The following is a 27,259-nucleotide window of genomic DNA, read 5'->3' on the forward strand; positions in this document are numbered from 1 at the left end:
CCAAGAATCAGATGCTTAGCCGACTGTGCCACTAGGCACCCCTTAATATGTTTCTTTAAGTCAGTACAGTGTATTGGCTGAGAGCTCAGGCTTTGGAGTCAGACTTCCTAGATTCAGATACCAGCTCTGGCACCTACTGTGAACTTAAATGATACTAAACTTCTATTTTTTTCTCATTACTGAAATAAAGATTATAGCATATACTAAGGACAGCAATAAGGACTAAATGACATCATGAGTATAAGTACTTAGTAGAGTGCTTGGCACATAATGCTTAATAAATATAAGCTTTTGTTTTAACTACGTCTAAATTTCAGCCATACAGCTTCAAGTAATGAAATAATCCATTATCTGTGAGAGGATGTCTGCTTCGTATGGGTGCAGATGTGCTTTATGTTCAGGGCCTCCTGGTGAGTAAACTAAAGAATAATTAAGGTTGCACGACAGCCTTTGGACTGCTTGGGTTTTAAGCAGGGTTAAAATAACATCACGGCTAAGTTGTTTTAAGTAAAGGATTAGAGTAAATGGCTAAGAGTCAAGGGCGGGATATGAGAGGACACTAGAGGGGTATGGGCTGTGTGCCTTTCCTGCCCTGGGAACTGTTGGGCTTGTGGACTCTGGAGCCTCACTCCAGACAAGATGATAAAAGACAAGAGCTAGCAATGGCCGAGATGGCCATTCCAGCAGCAGTAGCGGGCCAGGCTCCCTCCCAATACTCCATTCACCTTCCCAGTGCTTCTCCAAAATGGATCATTCACCATTATGAGGACATGGCCATGGTTTTGTTTCCACATCTCTGCTCATGCAATTTCCTTCTCTAAAAAACTCACCAGCCCATCTCTGCCTGTCAAAACTCTATTCATTTCTCAGTCTAACATAAATGTCTCCTCTTTCAAGATAGCATCTCTAGTTTCCCTCTCAAATAGTCTCCCTGACATTTTTAAACTCTTGTTGAGCTTCATTCATTCAAAAAACATTTTCAGGTACGTATTATGACCTTGGAACTCATTGTGCTGAGGGGCATGGTCTTGACCCTTTGGGAATAGTTTAATGGTTATAATAAATTGAATTTATTTGTACCTTCTCTCTTCCCAGCTGGATGTGCATTGGCTACAAGAAGAGATATATACTGTGTAATAGAAAGTAAAAGAAAGTTCAGGTCCAGGAGAGAGAAGGAATCAAATATGCTAACCAGTAAATATAGTTCAGCATCAAATGTAGCACCTAGGAAACCAGGCTAAATAGAAAGGGAAACACAATAATCTTTTATCACAACATTCTTTTATCAACAGAGACAAAGATGCATACTAGTTCCTCAAAGCAAATAAAACTTATCCCTTACCCTAAAATATCATATACTTCCTCCCTTGGATTGTTACAGAGATTTCAAATAGTTACATTTCAATGTTAAAACTCTTAAAACCTAGAGGCATGTATAATAGGATACAAACTAGTTCACTAAATTTCAAACTCCTTAAATGGAAATAATACATTTTATTAATAACAATAGAGACAATAATGCCATCTTAAAGGGTAACTCACCAGAACACCATCCTGGATTGCTTTTTCAGAATTCAACAAGCTGAAATAGGATGCTAGGATTTATTTTTTTTTTTTTAAAGATTTTATTTTATTTATTCATGAGAGACAGAGAGAGAGAGAGGCAGAGGGAGAAGCAGGCTCCCAAGGAGTAGGGAGCCTGATGCGGGACTCGATCCCAGGACCCTGGGATCATGACCTGAGCCGAAGGCAGACGCTTAACCATCTGAGCCACCCAGGTGCCCTAGGATGCTAGGATTTAAATGAGTGTCAGTCACTGTGCACATCCCATAGAGATGAATGCAGTGTTTGAGGCAAATTATAAAAGTATACTCATTTTTACATCTGCCTGTAAGGCACATTACTCAGGAACTGAGATATTACAGCACACATACTTGGGATTTCCAACTACTCACCCAATGAAAGTATCCCTCTCCCTGAGGGTATAGTAAGACTTCCTTAATGCTGGAATCATTACTGGCTCCAGGCATTCCCCTCGTCATTTGTCAACAACGAACGACTTGGACAGAGATCTTTCACAAGCCTGTTTGCTTTTAGATGTGACCAATTTCCCCATTTGAACTGTAAGATACTGACATCATAAAGCTTGTCCCTAAACTCAGCTCCTGAGTTTGGAGAAGTATGGTGGAGACTTCAAGCAATGATGAATATTTTCACCAACAATGGAACTGGTAATTGGTTCTGAATGTCCCATTAATAAAATTCAGCTCAATTAAATAAGCACTTAAGTGTCATCTAGGCATAAGGCAATGCACCAGGAGCTGAGAGAAACACTTTGCCCTTTTCTACCCAATACAAAGAGAAGAAATAGAAAAGGTCTCCTATAAGTGAAAGGGCTGTTTCAGATTACACTGTGTTCATCAAGCACCTGTCTCCCCCTATCAATTCTTTCATGATTACTAGATTCTGATCCTGGAAAGTTTTCCTGTAATCATATCCTTTTAATTCTAGTTCTCAACAACATCAGAAGAAATGAAACATAAAGCAAAAAACCCCTGAAGTCCAGGCTAATGATGTGATCCTCTTATAACACATTTCCCTATCTGTACTTGAGATACCTGGAAATCTCATTTTGCCCTTCTAACGTGTCTCAACTTCTCAATTTGGAAATTTATGATTTCCACATTCAAGGTTTAACCTGTTAGGCTTCAGGGTGCTGGGGAAGGAGAAGGGAGAGGTCATGTTCACTTTTTTAGACACAGTAGTATTTTGGCCTCCTGGTCTTTCTTTCTGTCTCTCTCTCTCTCTCTCTCTCTCTCTCTCTCTCTCTCTCTCTCACACACACACACACACACACAAAAGCTTATCTTAAATCTCCTTTGTCATTTCTACTATTCCTGGAGGGCAGAAAGCAATAGTAGAAAAAAAATTCTTGCAAATGCCTTCCCTTATCACACTTTATGATTGGAAGAGGTCATAAGGCAATCAAGCATGTGCTTCTTGCAGTTATTTCTTGTATCAACAGGTATTTACTGAGCCCCTACATCTATGCTGGGATCTGAAGAATCCAAAAGCAGTGAAGACACTGCTCCTACTCTGGAGATTTATGATTTAATGGGGAGGTAGGATTTACCTAAAAACCAGTTGAGATCAGCTAAATATCAAATCATCTGATATTAACAATAAAAGAAGAAATCAACCACACAATCTTAGAACTGAAGGAAATCTAGGGAAGAGGGGACCCAAACCAACCTCTCCCCATGAGCAAAAATCATCCAAAATTCTTGGCAGGGGTCATTAAGCTTCTGATTAATGTGGAACTCACATTTCACATAATGCTCCATTTAATTTTTTGAAGTCTCTTACAACTAAAACATTTTATCCTATGTTGAACACAAACTCTGCTCTATTTATTATTCTATACAGCAATGATTTAAAAACCTTAAAGCAGTGCAATGTGTCTTTAAAAGAAGTATTAGGCACAAGCCCAATGTATAAAGCAGTTAAAAGCAGAACTCTTCTGTTGAGAGCTGCAAGGGGCCCTCAGCATGTCCTCTAATGCCCCCGGCTCTACCCCTCTGCAGCCCAAGGTACATCAAGAATGCCTGCAACTCTGCAGAGCAAAATTTAAAAACCACTACTTTAAAGGTAATCAGAGTAAATCTAATCCCAGCTGCACATATCAGCCCTTGAAGACAGCTATCTTGTCTCTCTCTAAATCTTCTTGGATTAAACTTGCCCCTTTCAAATTGTCTACTCCCTTTATGTAATTTTTCTTCCATATCTCCCCCAACCTGGTCACTCTTCCCCTGAAAATGTAGACACTGTATCTAAACATAATTCTTTAGATACTGTGATCAGCTAAGAATACTGCTCTGGGGGCAGCAACAGAAGTTAAAGAGGGCTTAGTGAATGAAAAAGGACCTGAGCTGGACCTTGAGAAATGTAGGATTTAGGTAGAGAGGAGAGAAGATAAAATTCCAAGCTGGGAAGCCAGCATGAACAAAGATACAGAAATTAAAATGAGGGCCTCCTGACACACTTTGAATACTTCTCCAGACTCTTAACTGATTCTTTTCCATTCAGCCAGCTGCCCACTCTCTTAGATTTCTCAGAAGATAATTAAGCCAGATCTTATCTCTGTGAATGCAGGCTTCTGTTGTGTTGATACCAAATGAGGAACATGATCTGGGCAGTACCAAAACTAGATCATTTCAATATTGTAGTTATTGCCACAGGAGAGAAAGTAACTTTCAATGAGTCAGCATCTTGATAAGAAGATTCATAAAGGTTATAGCACTACTGAGGAGGATTCCTGGGGATTCTCAAATCTAAAGTCAACCCAAAGAACACCTTGTCTCTAAAAAATTATATTTTGCATTGTCACTTAGCAAACCATTGGTAATATGTGCCCCAAATGGTCTCCTGACTATAAAAACAACAGCATTTTCATATATATGAGTGCTAACCCACCAAGGCAAAACATCTTTTTGTGAAAACAAATATAAAAAGACAAATTTTTTGGTAAATATGTTCATCAAAGTCCATCTTCTCATGTTACTTAATTTTCCCATTTACAGATAAGAATTGAAGCACATCAGTGGTTCATATAATTTGGTTTGTTATTCAAGAAGGAAGATCTTAAAGATAGGATATATCACTATATATCTTCTTCCCATAAAGTGTATTCATTATTGATTACATGAATATTTGCTATTTAATATTACAGGGATGTGATTTTCACACATGCAGCCCTCATAAACCTGGGGGAAATTGAGATCTTGTCCTAAACTTTAATATCTAAAAATTTTTAAAGTGTCAAAAAAAAAAAAACCTGATCTTACTAGCATTCAGGGTAATTGATTCAGACATTTTATTTCCATTATTTTCTCTTTTCCTTCATCTCAAAAGGGGATAATCTGAATTGCTCTAATCTGAAAAACAACAATAAGTGTAGCAAATACTTGACAATGAAGATGGAAAGCCTCTAAAAATCTGTTACCTTAGTAACGGCAAGAATGTGGAAGAATAAGAATACACTGTCAGGACATCATTTCAGATTCCACAGATTTGAGGCCTAAATACAGTCAGCTTTCATTAGCTTTTTGTTTTTCCCAGCAGGTCCTTGGACTTTGAAACAAAACCTGAATGACAGCTATGAGCAATTCCAGCCTGGCTCCTGATTAGCTATGCCAAACAAAACAACTCTCTGCAGTGTAAACTTTCCAGGCATCTGCAACCAAGCCTCTGTAGAGACTATAATTCCTCAGTGAGATTTGAAGGAGAGTCAGAGGTTGGGGGGTAAAGGGTGACCAGGAGGGGGGAGGGGGGGTAAAAGGATAAGACCTTCCCCTCTACCTCGAACTAGTTCCCTGAACTAGTCTGATTAAAGCAGGAGGGAAAATAAAGTAGAACTTGTCTTGGTGTTGTCATTGTCACTTTTTAACTGTGCCCAGCCTAGATTTAACTAATTCTCCAAATCTGAATATGCTATTCCAATTAACATCCATAACATCCTCGTATTCCAAACCACCCATGCATTTAAACCAAACAAGCAATTCTGAGACCCTATTAGTATCAAAGAGAGCAAGCAGTCGATTAAAAACATCTAAAAGAGAAGGGAAGCAACATATATGAATAGACAGTGCCCCATATGAATGCAAACTAACATTTTGTGCCATTTGTTGTCATTCACCTTTGGTGCACGCAGACCTAAAATTAATTGCATCAAATGACAGTGCACTGTTCTGTGTGGTCCCATCTGCTACATAATTAGATCCTGGTGGAACTATTAAGAAGCTTTTTTCTTATGATCAGTCCCCTTGATTTTACCTAACGAATATTCCTTTATCTACACAAAAGAATTACAGATTAGATCTCAAAGCAGTCCATTTTGATCAATGCTTAATTTTAAAGTTATAAGTGGTTTCAGAAAACGTTGTCTGGAGAAAATTCTATATTGCAGTGCTAGCTGGCAGTTCAGCTATAAAGAGATGAGTTGAACTAAAAGATTGACTTAAATTTTGCCAATAATCCTTCTAAAATTTCAGAAGTAAAAACTATTATTTTCATACTTCTTGGACACACAGCAAGATGGAAGCCTTGAAATGTCCTCTTGCCCTCTGGAAAAGTGACACTTAACCACACTCTGATCTCTATTGCTTCTGAGATAACCTACTGAAACGGGTAGTTGGCTTACTTAGAATGCTGGGCAACAAAGGTCCCTGCTTCTAGTCAATAACCTTTTTTTTTAACGGTCTCCTGATGATTATGTAGTGTTTAAAGTAAGGAAAATAGCTCTAACTCCCTAAGACGTAATTTGCAAATATATGTCAACAGATGTCACAGAAAACTTAACGTTTGCATAATAACCACACCATCAAAGCCTAGCCCAGATTAGGACAACATTAAATTTAAATCATCAAAGATTCAGATTCAAGTGGAAAATTCAAGTTCAGACATAAAGAAGCATCCAAATAAAGATTTATCAAAAATCACAATCAGGGAGATATTAATTTTGGAAACTGCAGACAAGGAAAATTTCAATGTTTGAGAAAGGCAATATCAAACCAGAAAGCTACATTCCCAATTAATTTAATTTGACTTGTATGCAATCCCACCACCCTATTAAACTATTGAAAAGAACCATAAGTATATTTTTATAATATGTGAGGACAAGAATAGTGATGCCAGAACAACAGAAAACCCTTCAATATGAGTCTATGCTTGAAATCCCCAACCAAACCTGCTGATTCAGCACAAAGTCATCGACAGAGTTCTTATCTGTAAAAGGAACAATCCATTGTCTGGCTGAAACAAAGGGCAGTGCACAGGAAATCAGCCAAATCTGGGCCAGATGGTCACTGATTCAAGTTTCATTCTTCCCATCCCCCACCCTCCCTGGCACTACAAAAATAGATTCAGACAGCATTTTCAGTTACCAGGTAATAACACTTGGGGGAAAGTATAAATAAACATTTTACAATTACCTATACCACCTCCCACCTCAACACCATCTAATTTAGTAAAACAGAATGTCCATATAAAAAGCTAAATGAGAAAATAGCTATATAACAGTTCTTGAAAGGAAAATACCTCTGAAGCCCAATATTTGTTTCTTAGACATGGCATGGAATATTACCAAGTTAAAAATATTCATATTTTTATTCAAAATTTATTCAAATATTCAAAATATTCATAAAAATATTCATACCAATTTGTTCTCATCTATTATTTTTTTCTCAAACCATGAGACCAAATAGGAATGAACCTAGAGAATACTAACTTATCACACTCATTTTCTACCAACTGACCACTGACAACCTCGAAAAAGAGTTTGTGGTTTATATCCAGGAAACGCTTTTTTTTTTTTTTTTACAAGCCATGAACAAAAATAATTACTGAGTTTGATTATAAACCAATGTGCCTGACCTCATATCACAGAATCTATAAATTATGATACTACTGTAAATACACATTTCATACCCCTACTATAAAACTGTTTTAAATTCTCAACAGCAACTATTAATTAAAGCTAAATATGCAGAATTGTGTCTTAAAACCTGCAAGCACTCTATGGAAAGATACATTATTAAAGAATGGCATAAATAAAAATTCAAGATCTCACAATAAAAATATTCGGAAAACACTCCTTTACCTTTCCTAACTGTAGAAAAGAAAGATATTTAAGTTATAAACAAAGTCTTTTTTTTTTTTTAAGGGAACCCTTGACTCTATAACAGTTGCTTGGAAAATATTTACATTTATGTGACCTAAGTAAATTTTATCAACCAACATATAGCAATTCCTTTAGTAAACTTTATTATCCTTTTTATAATTACTTTGGAAATGTCAATGCAGGAGTACATTTTATGGGCATGCTATGGAACCACTTTTCCAAAATTTACATATAGAAAGGTTAGGGTAGATCAAAGAGTTTTTTGTCTGTTTGTTTTTTTTTTACACAAGATAATCACAGGCTGGTAATGCAATGGCTAAAGACAAAAATGACTTCAAAATATGCAATCAACAGCAACTCACACAAATGGTCTGTTTTATTGCAGGGAAGTAGAAAAAGCTGCTAAAGTCAATACAAGGTAACCTCCCTTAAGAGAACGTTCTAGCTTACACAATGTCAAGTGAGTATAAAATGAAGCCAAGTTAGAGCTTTGAATCTTGACCTCCTGTTAAAGGGAATAGTGAAAAGTGTAAACTTCTTCAAAACTGGGCCCTCAGAAATTGTTCCTGAAAGTTGATTTATAATTATGGTATCAGACTAAATTTTAAGCAGTGGTTAAAAATACAATCTAAATATAAACATAGTATACAAACAAGTGCATGTTTGATACATGTCACTGTGGTTCAGTAGTTTTTTTTCTTTAACATCTCAGATTTAATTATTTAAAATACATTTCAGAAACCTAATTTCTTTTTAAGACACTACTATTTTCCTTTACATAGTACCACAAAATAATACTCAAGATCATACTGGAAATTGTTGAACTGCTGTTATATGTGCCTTTACTGCATATAAATTAATTTTCTTTTAATATAATTTTATAATTTTGGAAAAACTACTAATGAGAAAAAAATGAATAATCCATTAAGAACCTTCAAACTAAGGTAGTTCAGTTTTGGCTGTTTAAAAAGTTTTTTTCTTCAGTGTAAAATAAGGATTTATTTCAGTATTTGTGAAAAAAAGAAAATGACTATTCAAATTAAAATTCTCTACTTTCTGAGCTCATCTTTAGAGTCTCTAAGATGAATTTACATTTAAATGAAACACACACAAAGGCAGCTGGACTATCATAACCATCCCACACACATTAGTGTTTTAAGAGATTTAAATCTCTAATTCTTAGAAAGAGAAAATTGTGACTGCACAACTATTTTTAGTCTGTTTTATTTACATATCATTGCAATAGGATTTATATGTTAACACTTTAATGTAAGAGTTAAGGGAAAAAGTATCCTTAAACATAACAAAACAGAATTCTACTAACAAAAGTCAACTCAGAACAGAGTTCTCATGCATGTCAGTTTCTAGAAAACCAGCTTTTAAATAAGATAAAAACAACACTATAGTAACAACAATAAGTGACTAAATAAATGTAATGAGTTAGAATTTAGCAGACTAAATTATGATCTTGTTCTTTAATAAGCCCTAATATAAAAGAATAAGAGAGTTTAAAGCCAAAATATTATTGTAGATAGCACTGAGTTCTAATTATCCTTTAAGTCTTTTATTTTATTCATTTTTTTTTTTTCTTTACTTAACACATATCTTCCTTTCTCTGGTGGACCACAATTCAGGTAGAAAATTTAATTCAGATCAAAGAAAATTTGTAAAAAGGCAACATATTTATGGTAAATATGGTACTGATTAGTCTTATTATTTTTTATTACTGTACATAATGAGAAACATATATCAAGGGTCAAATTAGAGTGTGCATACCTTTCACTGATGAAATATTGATAAGAATCCAAATTTCTAAAGAGTGAACTGTATTTATAAGAAAATGTTTTTGATCTGTGCTCTAAATGTTTATTATTTCTCAATATAATCTATATGCTTTAGTAAAATAGTAATGTATCAAGTAATCTCATATAACTGTAAATGTGCTTTAAACATAGACTGAGGTCAAAAGAAGTTTTACTTATTGTCTCTCTAAATGATAATTTCTTATACCTTAAATTTACCACATAAATAACATCTCAAAATGAGCTTATTTACTAAAATTAGTTTCTGCTCTATAGGACAACAAAAAAGATATGAGTTGAATAGTGACCAAACTCATATATATAAAATATATATGTCAGAGTTTTTGTTTTATTTACAGATACTTTAATGTCCATGAAGTGCCACTAACAAACTTAAGATTTCCTTAACATCACCAGCACTGTTTCAAATTTTATATTCAATTCTTCATGAACAAAGTTAAAAATGTCTTCTAGTTTAAAAAAATGAATGGACATTAAATCTCCATTAGATATCAGTGCATGTGAATTCTTTTATAATTTTGGTAACAGAACAAATGGCACACTCTTACGTATTATGTTATATAAATCTACTACATTAGTAATGGTTTCAAGAACGTGGTTAAAACAAAACTAGATCTGAATCTACAAAACCAAAAGCCACATAAATGCATTTTAACTAGATTGTAGGCTCCCCTAAGGTCAGAGATAGCTCTTTATTCTCCTTTCTCTTTCTCTACGGCACAATTCCAATTATAGGTACTTGATAAAGACTTATTAAGTTGACTTTCATTGTTAATTTCCTGCCCAATGGAGAATTCTATTATCCCCACTGGATAAAAATATCTTGCTCAGTAGGAAAACTATGAAGAGAAAAATTAATTTTAAGGAAATGACAAATGTATTTGGTACAGCAATTACTTTTTATCCAAATGAACTGAGAGGAAGCTTGATATTATAATTGCTATTGCCAATTATTTGTTCAAAGCCTTAAAAAAATCAGTACAGGTTAAACACAAACTTTAAGATAGAATTATGGTGAGAGACTATGGACTCAGAGACAAACTGAGGGTTCTAGAGGGGAGGGGGGTTGGGGAATGGGTTAGCCTGGTGATGGGTATTAAAGAGGGCACGTACTGAATGGAGCACTGGGTGTTATATGCAAACAATGAATCATGGAACACTACATCAAAAACTAATGATGTAATGTATGGTGATTAACATAACAATAAAATTTTTAAAAAAGATAGAATTATGGTGCCTGTTTGCAATTCGTGAACTTTAGCTTCCCAAGGGTAAACACCATACAGATTTCTGGTAATCTCCCATGTAACAGTATCTAAAGTAAGCCCACGCTGTTTGATTTTGGAAGTCTTATCAATTTGAAATCTCATGAGCAAAATGAATTATAACATTTATACAGTACAAGAAATTTGTCACATTTTTCAAAACATTTTTTCCAGAATTTCAATTATATGGCTCTATTCCATCATGCATTATTATCCTGAAAATAAATGACTTTCAATTATTTTTTAAAGATGTATTTATTTATTTTAGAGAGAGAGAAACAGTGTGGGGGCAGGGAGGGGGTGCACAGAGGGAGAGGGAGACAGAGTCTCAAGTGGACTCTGTGCTGAGCCCCTCCATCTCACGACTGGAGCCAAAGCCAAGAGTCGGATGCTCAACCGACTACACAACCAAGGCGCCCTGACTCCAATTACTTTTTATTAACTAGGATATTTATTGACAAATTCGAAGCCTATATTAGCTAAAATATACAGGTAACTTGTTAATAAGTAAATCTGATGATAAACTGATCATGTTTGGAGGATTACAAAGATATCATTTTGTAAAACTCAAAAAGAAGAAAAAATGAAATGCATCTCCATTCATCTCTGCCACAGAATTGTTTTGGATTTATTTTTCCTTGTTAGCCTCCTTTATTCAAAAGATAATGCTACTGACCTAGCTTCCACAGGGCGTGGGCCTCATTTCAGTATTTCCAGTAGAGGTAATAAGCCTACATCATTCCATTTACTGCCCCTTCTCCCAGCTCCCTTGGAGTTAGTGGCTTAAGTCTGAAAGAAGTTTGGCCCAGGTTAAGGATGGATTCCACAGCCATGGAAAAAAGGGAACATATCCCTACAGAAGCCATTCATTCATTCATTACCAAATATTCATTAAGGAACAATTACGTGCTTATTTCAGGTATGGAGACCAGAGTAGTGAGCAAAGGGACAAAGTACTTGCACTCATGGAGTGTTCATTCATGCTTGGTGAGTACATCCAAGATTTGACCCCTACTACATTCCTAACTAACCAAGCTGTAGCCTTGGTACAGTCTGTTTCTCCAAAATAAGGTGCTAGCTGGTCCCCTTGTGGTCTGAAAGAGTTAATAGGCTCATTAGCACCTATCTACACTATCTTCAGCAAGAGGAGCAACATTTGCCAAAAGCTATCTTTCTGGATAATATAAAACATAGGATACAATTTCTGATATCCAGATCTTACAATCTAGTTGAGTAATAAGACACATACCCAAGAGCATGACTTTTAAGGAAAGAACAAATGCTATGGAAACAGCCAGCCCTAGGTTTGAATTCTGACTTTTCCACCTCCTACCCTTAGCCTCTTGTGAAATTTACTTAAACCTTTCTGAGCCTTAGTTTTCTTAGCTGTAAAAATAAGAATCACGATGCCTACTTTACAAGGCTGTTGTGAGGGTTAGAAATGATATGTGCACAATGCCTGAAGTATTATACATTAACTGTTATTAAATTACTGGATTAAACTCATTTCTGCTATAAATTAAATGATTAAATAGTAGGAAGGGACTAAGTAGAGAAGACTATATGGGTCTTAAAGACCTTTATGGTTGTTTTTTATTAAAGGCTAGGTTTTGTGCATGCACACATTCTATGACATATATATACACTCTCTGAAATGCCAGATATGCAACCACACCATGTAGTACACTGTTCAGTCACAGTTCTTTCTCTGGAGGGAGAGGTTGAGATAAGGCATACCACTGACTCATGAGTCTTTATGATGGCAGAAAAACCTCAAACATTTAGAGTATCTGAAATACCATAACCCAGACACCATGCTTCCAGACTCCAACTTGGCTTCAGTAGATTGTGCAGATGGTCCCTTTAATACCTGTCCATATCAAACAACTTCTTACATCTTTTGACCAAGAATACTATGAAAATATCACACCTAGTATTAGATCATTCCATTTATATGAACATGGGGGAGAAAAGTTGGTATTTACATGGTCCAACTTTTCTAGAAAATAAAGAACTTGGTAATATTAGTTGAGAGGCAAAACAGTTAATACAAATTGGTACTCTCTGATGAAGTCAGAGGACTACAACTCAGCAAGTCTGATGAGGAAAAAAACTAACATTTCCTGAGGGTCTATTTTGTATCAGGCATCATGTTTAGTGAGTTGATCCATTATCTTGGAAATGTGACTTTTGGAATCAAATTACGAATCACCTTAGAGTCAAAAATATATCAAGGGTTTAAGAGGAAAATTGTTATTTGTTCAGTAGAGATTTTATTTCTTTTTTTAAAGATTATTTATTTATTTAAGACAGAGAGCATGAACGGGGGGAGAGGCAGAGGGAGAAGGAGAGGGACAAGCAGACTCCCTGCAGATGTGGGGCTCAATCCCAGGACCCCGAGATCATGACCTGAGCCAAAGTCAGATGCTTAACTGACTGAGCCGCCCAGGCGCCCTGAGATTTTATTTCTTAAATAAGAAATTAGGTTGATTTTATATTATAAGGTGACAAGCCTATCAGAAAATGTAGTTGTTTGTTTTCATATCAACCCAGGTAACAATACAACCTGTGAAATTATGTACAGGAGAACGTAAAAGAAACATTCCTTATATTAATCCTAAGTGAAATGCTGCTGTTCTATTACAATTACTAGTAGTAATATTACTAGTCTACCTTGATCCTCCACTGTGCCCCAACTTGTGAAGATACAGGTCTAGCCATTCTCTAATATGCCAAGACCGTAACCTCCTGCTCCAACAATTTTCAAATGATTACTGAATCATCAGAGTAGAGCAGCTACCTGAGACTCTCTAGTTGATTAGGAAATGAACCCTTATTCAGTTCGGGAGTTCAGTTGCAACACCAAGTTCTCCATGAGCTATGGCTCCAGAGGTTTGATTAGTTTATGTTCCACTAGAGAATCAAGGGATCAGAGCACTTTTTAAAACAGCCATTAAAAAAAAAAATGCTGCAAATCTAAACCTTTATAGGGAATATCTTCATATAATATGTGTCAGAAATCTATGCAGAATTTTCAGATGTATTCCAAACAAGTGTAATTGAGAAAGAATAATGTGGAAATATTCTTACCATCATTTATTTTCCATCTCCAGTATTGCAGACACTGTTATGATTTTTCAAAGAATTACCAATTACATATAGAATGTAGACTATCAATTTTGTAGAGTGTAATTAATCAGTGAATACTTTGTATTTACCATGTAGCCAATACCATATTAGACATTTTAGAAAATACAGACTATAAAATGCCATAGTACCTTCTCTAAAGGGACCTATCCTCTAATCATCAGAAAAAAATGCTTTCTGAAATAGAGAATATAAATATCTATAATACAATTCTAAAACTGTGATATATAAATTATGAATGTTATTGAAGTTTAGAGTAGGAGAAAATGAAAATTCCCATATTTAGTATATTTCCATAAAAGAAAGAAAATAAACTAGACCTCAAGGCAGTGGTTCTTTAGCATTCCTGGGCATGAAAGTGGCCTGGGACCTACCCCTAAGGCTTAAAATCTGCATTTAAATAGCATTTCCAGTTGATTCTCATATAGGTGGCCATAGTTTGGCAAACACGGTGTTAAATAATAGGTATGATTTACAAGAATCTCTAAAGCAGTGCTGTCCAACAGAACTTTTTGCAACAGCAGGAATATTCTACACCTGTGCTGTCCAATATAGTAGCTACTATCCACATGTGGCCATTAAGTTCTTGAAATGTGATTAGTGTGCCGGAGAAACTAAACTTTTTATTTTATTTAACCTTAATTAATTTTAGTTTAAATAGCCACAGCCAGCTCTGGAGAACTAGAAGAGATTTCTAAGAGAAACATGAGCCAAGCCATAGATAGGAATGTACATGAGCAGAATATATAGGCAGGAGAGACAACTGATAGGCTTGTCTAAAATAGAGGTTTTATATTAGATTATCATGAGATCAGATTATGAAGAACCTTGAAGGAAACTGGATTTCATGGTACATATTGCCCAGTTGCCTAATTGAACCATTCCTGAGCTTCAATATGAAAAACCCCAGAGGTTTTACCTGCTTACCTAAGAGTAAAGACACCTTTCTCCAGGCTCTGGGGTGAATCTTGATTATTCTATACCAGTCATGGTATTTCCATTTTCCTTATCAGTGACTGGTTTACACACGAGCATGTGGTAAATTCTGGCCAATGCAATTTGGGACATCTATGTATGTGGGTAAACTCTCCAAAAAAGAGTTTAGCCTGAAGTAAAAGAACGTTTTTCTGACTCTAGTCAAAATTGTATGAGGTTTGGGTGTGCTGATAACACCTTGGGATAATGAAGAGAAAAGATGGAAGACAAATGCCATCAAGCTGAGCATGTCAGAGAATGACCTAAAGAAACTGGGTCTTCTGTTTAGTTAAAATAAATGTCCTTCAATAAAGTAATGGGTGTTTAACTGTGGAATATGTATACTACATAATATCATGTAGTCATTAAAAAGAATAAAAGCTATGCCAGTTGACTTAGAAGTATATCCCTTGTGTTTCATTATTAAGTGAAAGAAGAAACATGATTTTTAATATGTATGTAATGATAGATTACATATATAAAGTATGATAGTATAGATAAAATGCTGAAAACAGACAATATAAGGTTACATGATCATGGAAAAAGTTATAACAAAATAAACAGCAGATTGGCCACACTGTTGGAGCAAAGGGGAGGGTACAGAGGGAATTAGGCTCCCTGAATTTTTAAAAAGATGTGACTACAGTTTTTTGAAAAACAGAATATGATCCCATGATGTAAAATTATTTGTGTTGGTGAATATATATAAATACACTGAATATGTGCATAAAAGAATTGCCACCAAAATGTTAATTGTGTTTAATTTAGGATGGTTAGATTTCAAGAAGGGAAGAAGAAACAAGAGGTAAAAAAGAAAGAGAGGGAGAGAGAAGACATGATGAAAAAATCAAATACATCTGAATTTGCCCTTCTGAAAAAAACAGACCAGATGAGGGGGAGACAGAACCCTGAAGTGAAAAGGTTCACCCACCCTCTGTGGTGGATAAGAATGACAGTAATAGCCTCCTAGTTCCCTGAATATTCCAACAGAGATACAGACATAAACTTACTATAAGTAGTATTGGTTTACTTGGTTTAAAAATAAGAAATAAATGAGATATTACACCAATTACATCTTTTCTTCACATCGTGACCTCTACAGACAGTGGTGACAATTTTAGGCATTCCTGCTCTATAAAAACTAAATGCCCAGGATGATAATTGTGAGGAGTGGTTCTAAGATTCTTATGTCCATAAAATCACCTGGGAAGATTGTTAAAATGTACATTCCAGGGTCCCACGCCAGAAACTCTTATTCAATAGGTTAAGAGACAAATAATCCTCATTTAACAAGCACCCTAGGCAAGGCAGGCAGGTGTTGACAGATCGCACTGAAGAACAGTGAATTTAAGGATGTCTGATCTCTTTACAAACTGATTAACCAAAGAATTTGAGAAGTGTGGTACACTAGAGAGAACAAAGAATTTTGAAGTCAAAAGATCTAGACTACTTCTCTGACCTAATCCCCCACTCACTCCCTCACTTGCCTCTCCCCTTCAGTGGCATTGGCCTCCTTGCTAACCCCTCCCACAACAGGTGACAATGTTCTTCCTCTCAACTTTCCAATGATTCACACAGACTTCAGGACTTCACTCAGGTGTCACATCTCAGTGACACCTTATAGAGAATCACAGCTCCTATCTCACTTCTAATTCCCCTTGCTGCTTCATCTTCCTCTCTAGCACTTCTCGCAATCTAAAATACAACAGTGTACTCGTTTTCTCTTGCTTATTGTTTAATTCCCATAAGAGCAGGAATCATTTGTTAGTTTTCTCCACTGTGGTATCCTCAGCACCTAGAATGGCACCTGGACAGAGTTCAAAGAGATTTCACTTGGCCAAAACAAAACAAATGAAGCTTGAAACATTCAGCGATAGGAGGCAAATCCAGCCAGAAGGTGGACAGCTTGTTAATATAGATTCCCGGGCCCTGCCTGAGATTCTGATGAGTCAATGGGCTTGCAGTGGGGCCTGAGATTTTGAATTTCTAACAGGAACCCACGTGATATTGACACAGCCTGGAGAGTTATCAAGCAGCTCTGCCCATGGTTTAGTGAAAGCCAGCCTATTCTACTGGATAAGAGCTGCAGGCTAAAAGAGTTCTGAAAGTGGGGTGCCTGGGTGGCTCAGTCGTTAAGCGTCTGCCTTCGGCTCAGGTCATGATCCCAGAGTCCTGGGATCGAGCCCCACATCAGGCTCCCTGCCCAGCAGGAAGCCTGCTTCTCCTTCTCCCACTCCCCTTGCTTGTGTTCCTGCTCTTGCTCTCTCTCTCTCTGTCAAATAAATAAATAAAAATCTTAAAAAAAAAAGATTCCTGAAAGCTTCATTCTACTCATATGCATCTCAGAAGAGAAAAACTAATCTCTATGTACTTAAGCTATCTACCCAAATAAAATGGTTCTACAATAAGATTATTTTTCACTTATCTATATATCATGGATATTTACTGCAACCTAATTTTTAATAAAAACATGATGTTTAGTTTGTTTCTAATTTTTTACCCTGTAAGTAAAGATTCGGGTGATATTTTTGTCATATTCCTTTGTGCATTTGTCTAATTTTTTCTTTCTAGCAAATTCCTAGAAGGGAAATTTGAGTCAGAACCAAAGCTGCCCAACAGAACTTTCTCCAATGATGGAAATCTTCTATATCTTCACAGTCCAATATGGTAGCCACTAGCCCCATGCAGTTATAAAGCACTTGAAATATGATTAACAAAACTGAGAAACTGAATCTTTAGTTTTATTTAATATTAATTTAAATTTAAATAGTTGTATGTGGCAAGGAACTACCATATTGGACAGGGTAAGAATAGACATTTAAGTCTTGATCCATTATGCCAAATTACTCTCCAGAAAAGTTGTAAGTATTTGCTTTCACTCTTAGTGTACAACAGTGACCATTCTTTACCCCACTGCCAACACTAAATTTTACTGATCTATTGAATCTTTATAAACTGAAAGGTTAAAAGTGTGTGGTTTTCATATGTATTTCTTTATTAATAATATTTAACAGGTCTATTTCTTCTGTCATATTCATTTAAATGCAAATATTTTCACCCATGTTAATTAAGTGAGAGGTTGGAAATTATCTAGCTTTCCAAATTTGTTTTGTTGGGTCCCTATGTCTTCTTACAATTTCTTGGCAACATTTAAACTCATTTAAAAATATGAATTTTCAGCTCCATTTGAAAAATGAAATCATCTGGCAACAGTGACACACAGTCCCATGGGGCAAAAATCAGTGAAGTCTTAGAAATTCTACTGTCTTCAGACTTCCTGTCCACCAGAACCCGTTAGCCCATATTATTTTACAGGTGCTTCACTCATTCAGATTACCTACTTGAACCTGAGAGGCACCCGAATATACAATTCCTCTGAGTTGAATTTTGAGAGACTAAAAGGCAAACAGCAGCTAATAATAATAGCTAAATTTCATTTCATACTTGGCATGCAAAAATGATGTTATGATATTTCTGGGTTATTTTATAACTAATATTTAACAGAAGAATATTTTTCTAGTGGTTGTTGACATTTCCTACTCCCTAAAGCAGTGGTTCAGCACCAGAATGGTTGTTGTGGTTTTTTTTTTAAGATTTTATTTATTTATTCATGAGAGAGAGAGAGAGGCAGAGGGAGAAGCAGACTACCCAAGTAGCAGGGAGCCTGATGCGGGACTCGATCCCAGGACCCTGGGATCATGACCTGAGCCGAAGGCAGACGCTTAACCGTCTGAGCCACCCAGGCGCCCCTAAAATGCAGATCAGTGGACGCTGTCCCCAGAGTTTCTGATTGAATAGTTTGGGTTGGACCCCAAGAATTTTCATCTAACTCCAAGCTCCAAGTGCAGCTCTACACTGAGGTGAAGTTTTCTCAAAGGTATGGACACTCCTGAAGTATAATGATAATGTGTAATTTTAACAACTTTTTTTTTCTTATGAATTTATACAACCTTTCTTCCCAAAACATGTCCACATTTATTATTTCTTTTTATCTTTACAACAATCCTGTGCAGAAAGTTGATAATTAGAGCAGTAATTATCAGTTCCATTTTACATAAGAAAGTAAGGTACAGGAATTAAGAATTTACCCAAATACATAAGAAATTAAAAGAGCTAGAGCAAGCAGGTTTCCTAACTCCCAAACTGGGTAATATAGGCAAACACAGCAATCCAGGACACAACTGGAACTTGCTTCTCCAGACTGGTACCATAAAAATAGAACCATGCCCAGGAAGAGAAAAGACCATATAAAGATATGGTTCACAGCAACAAACATTTATCAAGCGCTGATTATGTGTTAATCTATGTTAATCATGCCTATAGTCTCTATTGTAAGGACTGTTGAAGACATTTATAAAGCATAGAAAATTTAAAAAATAAGATCTGAAAACCATAACCTTGAAAAGATACTGAATCTCCATATCATAGGGCAAAAGTAAATATGCTGAAGGGGTAGGTAGTAGGGGTAAATACAGAGTTGGGTAGAAGAGAGGAGTCGCTGTGGGAGCTTCACATCTGGACTTGGAGGAGTTGCTATCACCAGTCAGTCAAGAATGGGAGGGAAGGAAGAGTACACAATAGGGAGCCCTCCTGGGGCTCAGCAGCACAAAGAGCTGCTGTTATCCACATTGGGTGTGTGTTTGCCAGAAATATCAGGGCTGCTGGAACGCCAGAACTTACAAGGGCATGCTTTTGTGTAGTCTAAATTACCTTGACTATATAAGAACTCAAGTCAGAGGGAATAACTTCATTATCCATTTGTAGCCAAAAGATACCATGATTAGGGCTCATGAAACTTTCTCCCCGACTCTTTTGCCCAAGTTTTGAGAAGCATTCCTAGTAAAAATCCACCAAATTGTGATCACAATAATGTTAATTATAAATCAGCCCCTCAAAGGGAAAAAAAAGAAGACTGCATTTTCAGTTAGGTAGAATTGATACATTATTAACTTTAGCAGCTACTTTCCAAAGATTTAAAATAATAATGACTAATAACAGTTACCATAGACTGAAAATACAAAACAAACAAACAAACTGCAATTAATTTGAAAGGAACTATTGGAACATTTGATTCAGTCTTCATTAGCAGTATAACTGACCTGTCCTATATGCCAGCTTATAGTCCAGTTCAAAATGACTGAGGTGGTAAAATGTCTATCACCCCATTTAGAAAACTGTAGCAAATACTGCTGAAAAAAACACCTCTCACTCTGCACAAGGCCAAAGAAATACAAATCAAAACAAAGGAATACAATTTTACATTGATCAAATTAGTCACAATAACATAAATGTTTTAAAACGACATAAGCATGCACATAGATTGTTAATGACAGTATAAATTTACATAATCCTTTTGGAAAGTAATTGAAATAACCAGGAATCTGGAAATGTTCTATTAAAAATAAGAGTTAACATTTACTTGTGTTTTCATCACACTATTGCTTTTTATCTTAACTTCGTAGAGAACTATTAGTATACCCCTTTTATAAGTTAGGAAGCTAAAGTTCTGAGAGAAATATTTATAAATAAATTTTGCCAGTAAGTGATGGAGTGAGGTTTTGAACTCTGAACCTTTAATTTTAGAGTCCACCCATTTACAACTACATCATTACAGCCTCTCTGAAGAAATAATCCAAAGGATGGAAGGAAGAATGGAAGGAAGGAGAAGAAGGAGAAGAAAGTTACATTCATGAGGACAGTCATCATATTACTTTTAAATACTGGAAAATTCCCAAGCAGAGGAAGGGTTAAGTAAATTATGGTACATTAATTGAATAAACTATTATAAAATTTCTACAAATAATAGGGAATAAGGTATAAAAAATGTTGATATAAAATCAGGATAGAAATGTATCTGTAACATGATAAGACATCTGTAAAAATATACATTCATATGGCAAGACTAAGAAGGGAGCTGGAAGAAACAAAAACTTCTACCATTTTAGAACTTCCTGCTAGTACTTATTTTTCTTTTGTTTTTGTCAGTCTTGTCAATCAAGATTACTCTAAGCACCCTTACAAACCCATTTTTCTAGTTTATATTCTTATCGTCCCAATCAAACATTCCTAAAACTTCACTAATAATTTATTCATATTACAGACTTATTCAAAGTAATTACATAATATTCTTTATCGGTGATTCTGAAGCTCTAAAGTATGAGACTTCCTTCTTAACATCAATGATTTTTGCAATCACCATTTACAGTGTGCTTTTTTTTCTCTTTTCAAATTTTTATTTAAATTCTAGTTGGTTAACAAACAGTGCAATGTTGACTTCAGGAGTAAAATTCCGTGATTCATTACTTACATACAACATCCAATGCTCATCATAACAAGTGCCATCTTTAATATCCATCACCCATCTAGCCCATCCCCCACCCACCTCCCTTCACCAACCCTCAGTTTGTTGTCTATCTTTACGTCTCTTATGGCTTGTTTCCCTCTCTCTTTTTTCTTTCCCCCCCTCCCATATGTTCATCTGTTTTGTTTCTTAAATTCCACATATGAGAGAAATCATGGTGTCTTTCTCTGACTGACTTATTACAGTGTACTTTTGAAAAACCTTAATTGAGATCATATATAGTGACTAAAATCAACTAATTCTTTTTACTTTCATAACCTTGCAATCACTCCTCAGCTCCCTGCACCCATCCAGGGATCATTAGCCTAGAGTTTGCAGGTGTTTTAAAGATTAGAAAAGTTTCCTACTAAGAACATGATCTCTAAGTGAATACTTATAAAGTAAATAAAACAGCTGTAGGGATATTCACATTCTAAATGCTTGTGGGAATTACTAAGTAAATAATGTGAACTTCTTTTGAAGTAGATAAGTGAACTTTATTTCCACTTACCAAAAAGAAAAGTAAGAGTTTGGTAAGAGTAATTTCCCTAAAAATGGCACCATGAGCTGTGAAAAAAATTCACTCTCCTTAGCCATAAAAGGTGATACACAGAGGCCTATTCAGCTTAGGGTTTGGCCTCTATCATAACAGATATTTTGTGGGAAAATGAAGTAGCTGTTCTTCAATGACATCAATCTCTTAAGAACAGGAATGTAGTTTAAACACCTCTAACTTCTTTTTGATGAATCTACAAATCAGGAATATTCTTTTGGTCACTCTACTGTCTAGTACACACAGGTCCAACTGGGTTATCCTTAGCCGGTCTCAGAACATCTAAGAACAACTATTTTAGTAATAAAATTTTGGATTTAAAAGGACCCTTAGAAACCAAGTAGTTCAATCCGTTTATTTAACTGAGAGGGGAAACAAAAGCACTTCTAAGAAAGTTATTTCACTTAGTTAGTTTATGGTAAATGCAAGCCTGGAACTAGATGTGACCAAATATCTTAAACTCGGCCTTCGTATTTCTCCCTTACCATTAAATTTTCATATTATGTTATGTCCATGGGAGTGTATACATAGGTCTTTTCAATGTCTTCCAATAATATACTTCACTGGATGGAGTAAGTTATAGTGCTCATCCTTTACTTCATAAAGAGTTCCAAAATGGAGGGAAAAAAATTTTTTTAAAAGGTTATTAAAAACAGTGTAGAGAAACCAGTGATGTGAGGGGAGGGGCAGGGATCATAGTTTAACAGTTCTGCTTTCCACAGTATACTTGTTTCAAGATTTTTAGCATTCTAACTGATCTTCCACTGTAGTAAGTGCCTTAGGCCAAATACAAGGTTCTAAAGTCATCATGAGTGGATATCGCATAGTCATCACCATTGATATGTAGTTCGGTCTTTCCTTATACTCCATGCCTTTCATCCTTTATTTCCATAATCTAATTCCATTTTAATAGAAGATGTATGGAAGAATATACAAGAAATTGGCAACAGTGGTTGCCTCTGGGAAGGAGGACATTGAGAGTATGGAGTGGGAAAGAGAAAACTTACTTTACACTGTGAAATTCTTACCCTATGCACATTACTTTTCAATATTAATTTAAAATGTCCCTTTAAACACATGCCTATATCCTCGTAATTTTATTACTAAACATTTTCAACGAAACAATTATTTTGATGTTTTTTCTCTTTTAAATAACTTTCCAGTATTGCAACTTATAAAATCACATAGAAATTTTCAGAAAGAAAAAGAACACCACAGTCACAAAACTCAGAGCAGAATTCCAGGATCTAAAGTATAAGAAAATGTTCAGAGGGATGAGAGTCTTTTAAGGGGGCATTTAATTTAAAAAATTTTTCCGGAAAATTTCTTCCCCACATTCAAACGGCTAGGTTTTAATATGAGATTTAAGTGGGATTTGGGGCGGGGCTCTAAAGGTGTGAAAAATAGAAATTAAAATTTGGTTTCTGTCTTTTGGACAGGAGTCAGAGGGCTGGGGTAGGGTGGTTAAGGACCTTGTGACAGTCACGTTCATACAGGAAAGGAGCATGATTGAATGAGTTTCTCCAGGATCCGTCCACCTCCGTTGGAGACAGCAGCTGTTCCCGTGCAGATGAATCGTTCTGGACCTTACTTGGGCTCGATTTAACTGAGAAGCCCCACGAACTGAATCTATACAGATAATTTAATGGTGCTCGGAAGAGGGTCTAAGGGAATTGATTTACTTTAACAAACTGCCTCATCATCACCCTTGCCAGTCCACAGAACACACCTCATCTGGCCGTCTACTTGTGTCAGGGTCAGCTGTCAACACAACCCTTTGTGTCTCATTCCGATTAAGAGTGGTCCTCCACCACTCACAGAAAAAATGGAAACGATGGCTGGAGACGCGCGCGCGCTCGTGACGAAGTGACATTGGGTGTGGAGAAAAGAAACCAGTGGACACTGAGCAACCGCCCAGGCACCGCTGGACGCTCTCAACTTTCCCAAGCCGAGCTCTCTCCATCTCCCCCCCCCCCCCCCCCGTCACCTCCGTGCCTCCCTGCCTGCGGTCCACCCGCCAGGCGAGCCCCTCACAAGCCCCTTAGGCTCGGGGAGACCGGTCCGTGGCGCGCCCCCCGCCGCCTCCGCCTCGGCGCTCCCCGCCGCGCCGCAGCCTCTCCCATCCCACGCTCGGGCTTCCTCGCTCCCGCCACAAAGGCAGCGAGAAGAGCCCGCGGTGACAGGCCTCTGGCCTCCGGGCGCGGACCGCACGGGCTAGGTCCCCTCAGAGGGCTGACGCGAGGCGGCGGGGAGAAGGAGTTTGGATCCGAGGCTGCCAGTGGCGCCTGACCTCGCCACGCAAACACAGTGGCGCTCACACCCCCGCTCCGCCTTCCCAGTCCTCCAGAAAAAGTCAGCCGCAGCGCTTCCCCGTGCAGGCAGGGTGTCCACAGCCCGCCAAAGGGCAGCTCCTGCCCGGCAGAGGCGTGCGCTCGCGCCCGGCTCGCGACCTCTCACCTCCCCGCGCCCGCGCCCCGGAGCCCCCTCAGCCGCTCACCTGGCCCTGGCGGGGCGCTAAGGCAGAGGACCAGGGGGTGGCCCTCGCCTCGGCCGGGGCTCGTCTCCCCACCCCCAGTCCGGGTCCCAGCGCTGCGCTGCGCTCGCTCCGGCCGCCCTCCTCCGAGGTGCTAGCGCCGCCGGTGGCTGGCGTCTCTCTGGCAGGCGCGCTCGCCGCGCGCTCAGTTCCCCGGGGCGGAGCGAGGCGGCGGCCGCCGGGGCCGGAGGCGGATTCCTCAGGTGCTGCCCCTCCCGCTTCCCCAGAACCTCCGCGGCGGGGACCCCCGCGCCCCCTCCCCCCGCCCCGCCTCTCGGCCTCCCGCCGCCCTCGCGCCCGCGAGTGGCCTTTAGGGCTCCCTTGCCCTCCTTGAGAGTAGTGGGCGCACATTTCCCTCCCCACCCTCTCCAACGACGCTCCCTCCCCTCCTCAGTCCACTGTGCTCACGCCTCCATTTCCAAACTCCACGGCACAAATGATGTGTGTGGCCACTGTGGGGTGTGGAGGGTAGTGGTGTGGAGGGGGTCTTCTGGGAAAGAGGATTGCCCCCCAGAGTGCGGCTGACGCGCTCAGCCAGGAAGAAAAATTATTTTCTCGCGGATTCCGCATTCATTCACAGAGTGCTCTCACTTCATTGCGTGATGGCTTTCTCTGTCCGCAGGACAGAGACTCGGCCTGGGCAAGGGTGGGTCAAAAACCCTTGGCCTTTTGCACGAAGGGGGGTAGGACGGGGGGCAGGACGCGGACAAAACCAAACAAACCCGGGGACTCCGGGCCAGAGCCGACTTTTGCACCTCCTGGATGAGCATGCCCTCCCGCCGGCGGACCCCGACCGGGCGCTGGGGGAGGCTCCCTGCTCGCAACGGCTTGTCCCGAGCTTCCCGGACCAGGAGGGATCGTCCGCCCTTACCGGCAGCCACTTCCAGCAGGCCCTGGACCATGACGGGTGCTGCGGGAGCAAACGTTCTCAAGAGATGCTCGGCCGATAGTGACAGATTGAGCTCCACTTTTCACAGCTGGTGGTTTCTGTTAGTAGAGATGTAGCTCCATTTTAAAAACTGTCATTGTTGCCAGAGATAGGCTACTAGACTCCTTTACTGAATTGCCCACCCCCTGGAAGAAACAGCTCCATGCTGGATGTGGTGAAAGAGTCTAGGTAAAGAAAAGTTGATCTACTTTTAGTGCCTTGGGGACAAGTATAGCCCCGGGTAGCTCAGCATGTTGGTGGAAATAAGGAAGCTACAGCGGCACCCAGTCTCGGGCGGGTTGCTTATCAGTCTATTCTTACGATATCATTGTCAATTATAGTTTAAAGACAACTTCAATTAAAGTAGATCTCATATGATCTCTATGAGCTCTAACTCAGTACGTTTTGTTTGCTTGTCTTGCCTTTTTTTTTTTTAACGAGCCGAAATGCAATCGCCGCCCCCCCCCCCTTTTTGGTCGATCCGGAGGGAATTGACCAGAAGTCTGGAATCACCAGAAAATAACTTAAGGCATAGTTCAGTTATGACTAGCAAAAGCAAGCGATTTGTTTGTGCTTTCATTTGGCTTCTATCCCTCCTCCACTGGGAAGAGACACTCAACTGCCATTTTCTTTAAAATCATTTTGTTCCTTGTGGTGATAAGAAGCAGAAATGGTTTTTTGGTTTGTTTTACAATTGAATCCCTATTGTCGGGTCTTTAAATTCACATAGAAACACTTTTAATATGCCACGGGGGCAGGAAACACAGCTTTCAATCACTGCTGTATTCCCACAGTTCTGGATCTTGCACACAATACAGTCTTAGTAAATGAAATCAATATGGTTTTTAAACAACTACAACATAGAAAGATGCAGATGATTAGCAGTATAGTTCAACATATCAAAAAGGAATCCAAACTCACCATGAGAACTATACATACATGTGGCAATGACAGTAGAAACCTGAGATTTCAAGTTGACCTTGTGAATATGAAATAAGCACACAAGAGGTTAAAGCAGGTGAAAGAATCTTTTGAAAAACTCAATCCCTCACAAGGTCTGTAGAGTTGGGGAGAGGGACACTATCAACTTTAAAGATAAGGAAACTGGGAACAATGAGCAGCCTTAAAGTAAAACCACAGTGCAATTTTCTTTCAGTTTAGTTCAAGGACCATTGTGGAGTGCCAAGCATGCTAGGCTCTGGAGATGTAAAGGCAAATTTGGCACAATTGCTCGAGAACCTTAGATTAATATTATAGAACTCTGATATTCATTCTTCATTCATTCGACACATATTTATTGAGCATGTATTGTGAGCCAGATGGTATAGTGGGAACTGGCTATTCATCAATAAACAAAACAAGTCCCTAACAAGGTTAAAAGTTAGTGATGCTAATCTATTTCTGGTAGATTGAAAACATTTTAGGGGCACCTGGGTGGCACAGTCAGTTAAGTATCTGCCTTAGGCTCAGGTCATGATCTCTGGGTCCTGGGATTGAGCCCGGTGTCAGGCTCCCTGCTCCGAGAGAAGCCTGCCCTCTCCCTCTGCCTGCCGCTCTGCTTACTTGTGCTCTCTCTCTATCTCTGTCAAATAAATAAATAAAATCCTTAAAAAAATTTTTAATGTCTCCTTTATTAGATAATACGTTCCCTTGCCCTAAATTTATTTGTTTATATATAAATCCCTTCTGGGTTTGTATACCCCTCATCATGCCCAATAGACTTCTGTGATTATAAAATGTGTAAGAGTTGACTGAGCACTCTGAATCCTGGCTCCAATTTTGCACAGCAAAAGAAACAGTCCACAAAACCAAAAGACAACCGACAGAATGGGAGAAAATATTTGCAAATGACATATCAGATAAAGGGCTAGTATCCAAAATCTATAAAGAACTTATCAAACTCAACACCCAAAGAACAAATAATCCAATCAAGAAATGGGCAGAAGACATGAACAGACATTTTTCCAAAAAAGACATCCAAATGGCCAACAGGCACATGAAAAAGTGCTCAACATCG

The 27,259-nt window shown here is 38.1% G+C and overlaps 1 protein-coding gene across 8 annotated transcripts in view; it reads right to left on the minus strand.

Annotated features, from left to right (window-relative positions):
- The window catches only part of GREB1L (GREB1 like retinoic acid receptor coactivator), a 272,431-nt gene extending 248,010 nt beyond the window's left edge, over positions 1–24,421 (minus strand). For all 8 annotated transcript variants that reach the window (XM_073898430.1, XM_073898429.1, XM_073898428.1 and 5 more), the window contains exon 1: positions 24,279–24,421. The gene's annotated coding sequence lies outside the window, so the exon portion shown is untranslated. The remainder of the gene's footprint in view (positions 1–24,278) is intronic.
- Between the last annotated feature and the right edge of the window lie 2,838 nt (positions 24,422–27,259).

The sequence above is a fragment of the Callorhinus ursinus genome, unplaced genomic scaffold, assembly GCF_003265705.2.
Source record: "Callorhinus ursinus isolate GAN/ISIS: 27379988/994484 unplaced genomic scaffold, GSC_fseal_2.0 scaffold11, whole genome shotgun sequence".
In the NCBI taxonomy this organism is placed as follows: Eukaryota; Metazoa; Chordata; class Mammalia; order Carnivora; family Otariidae; genus Callorhinus; species Callorhinus ursinus.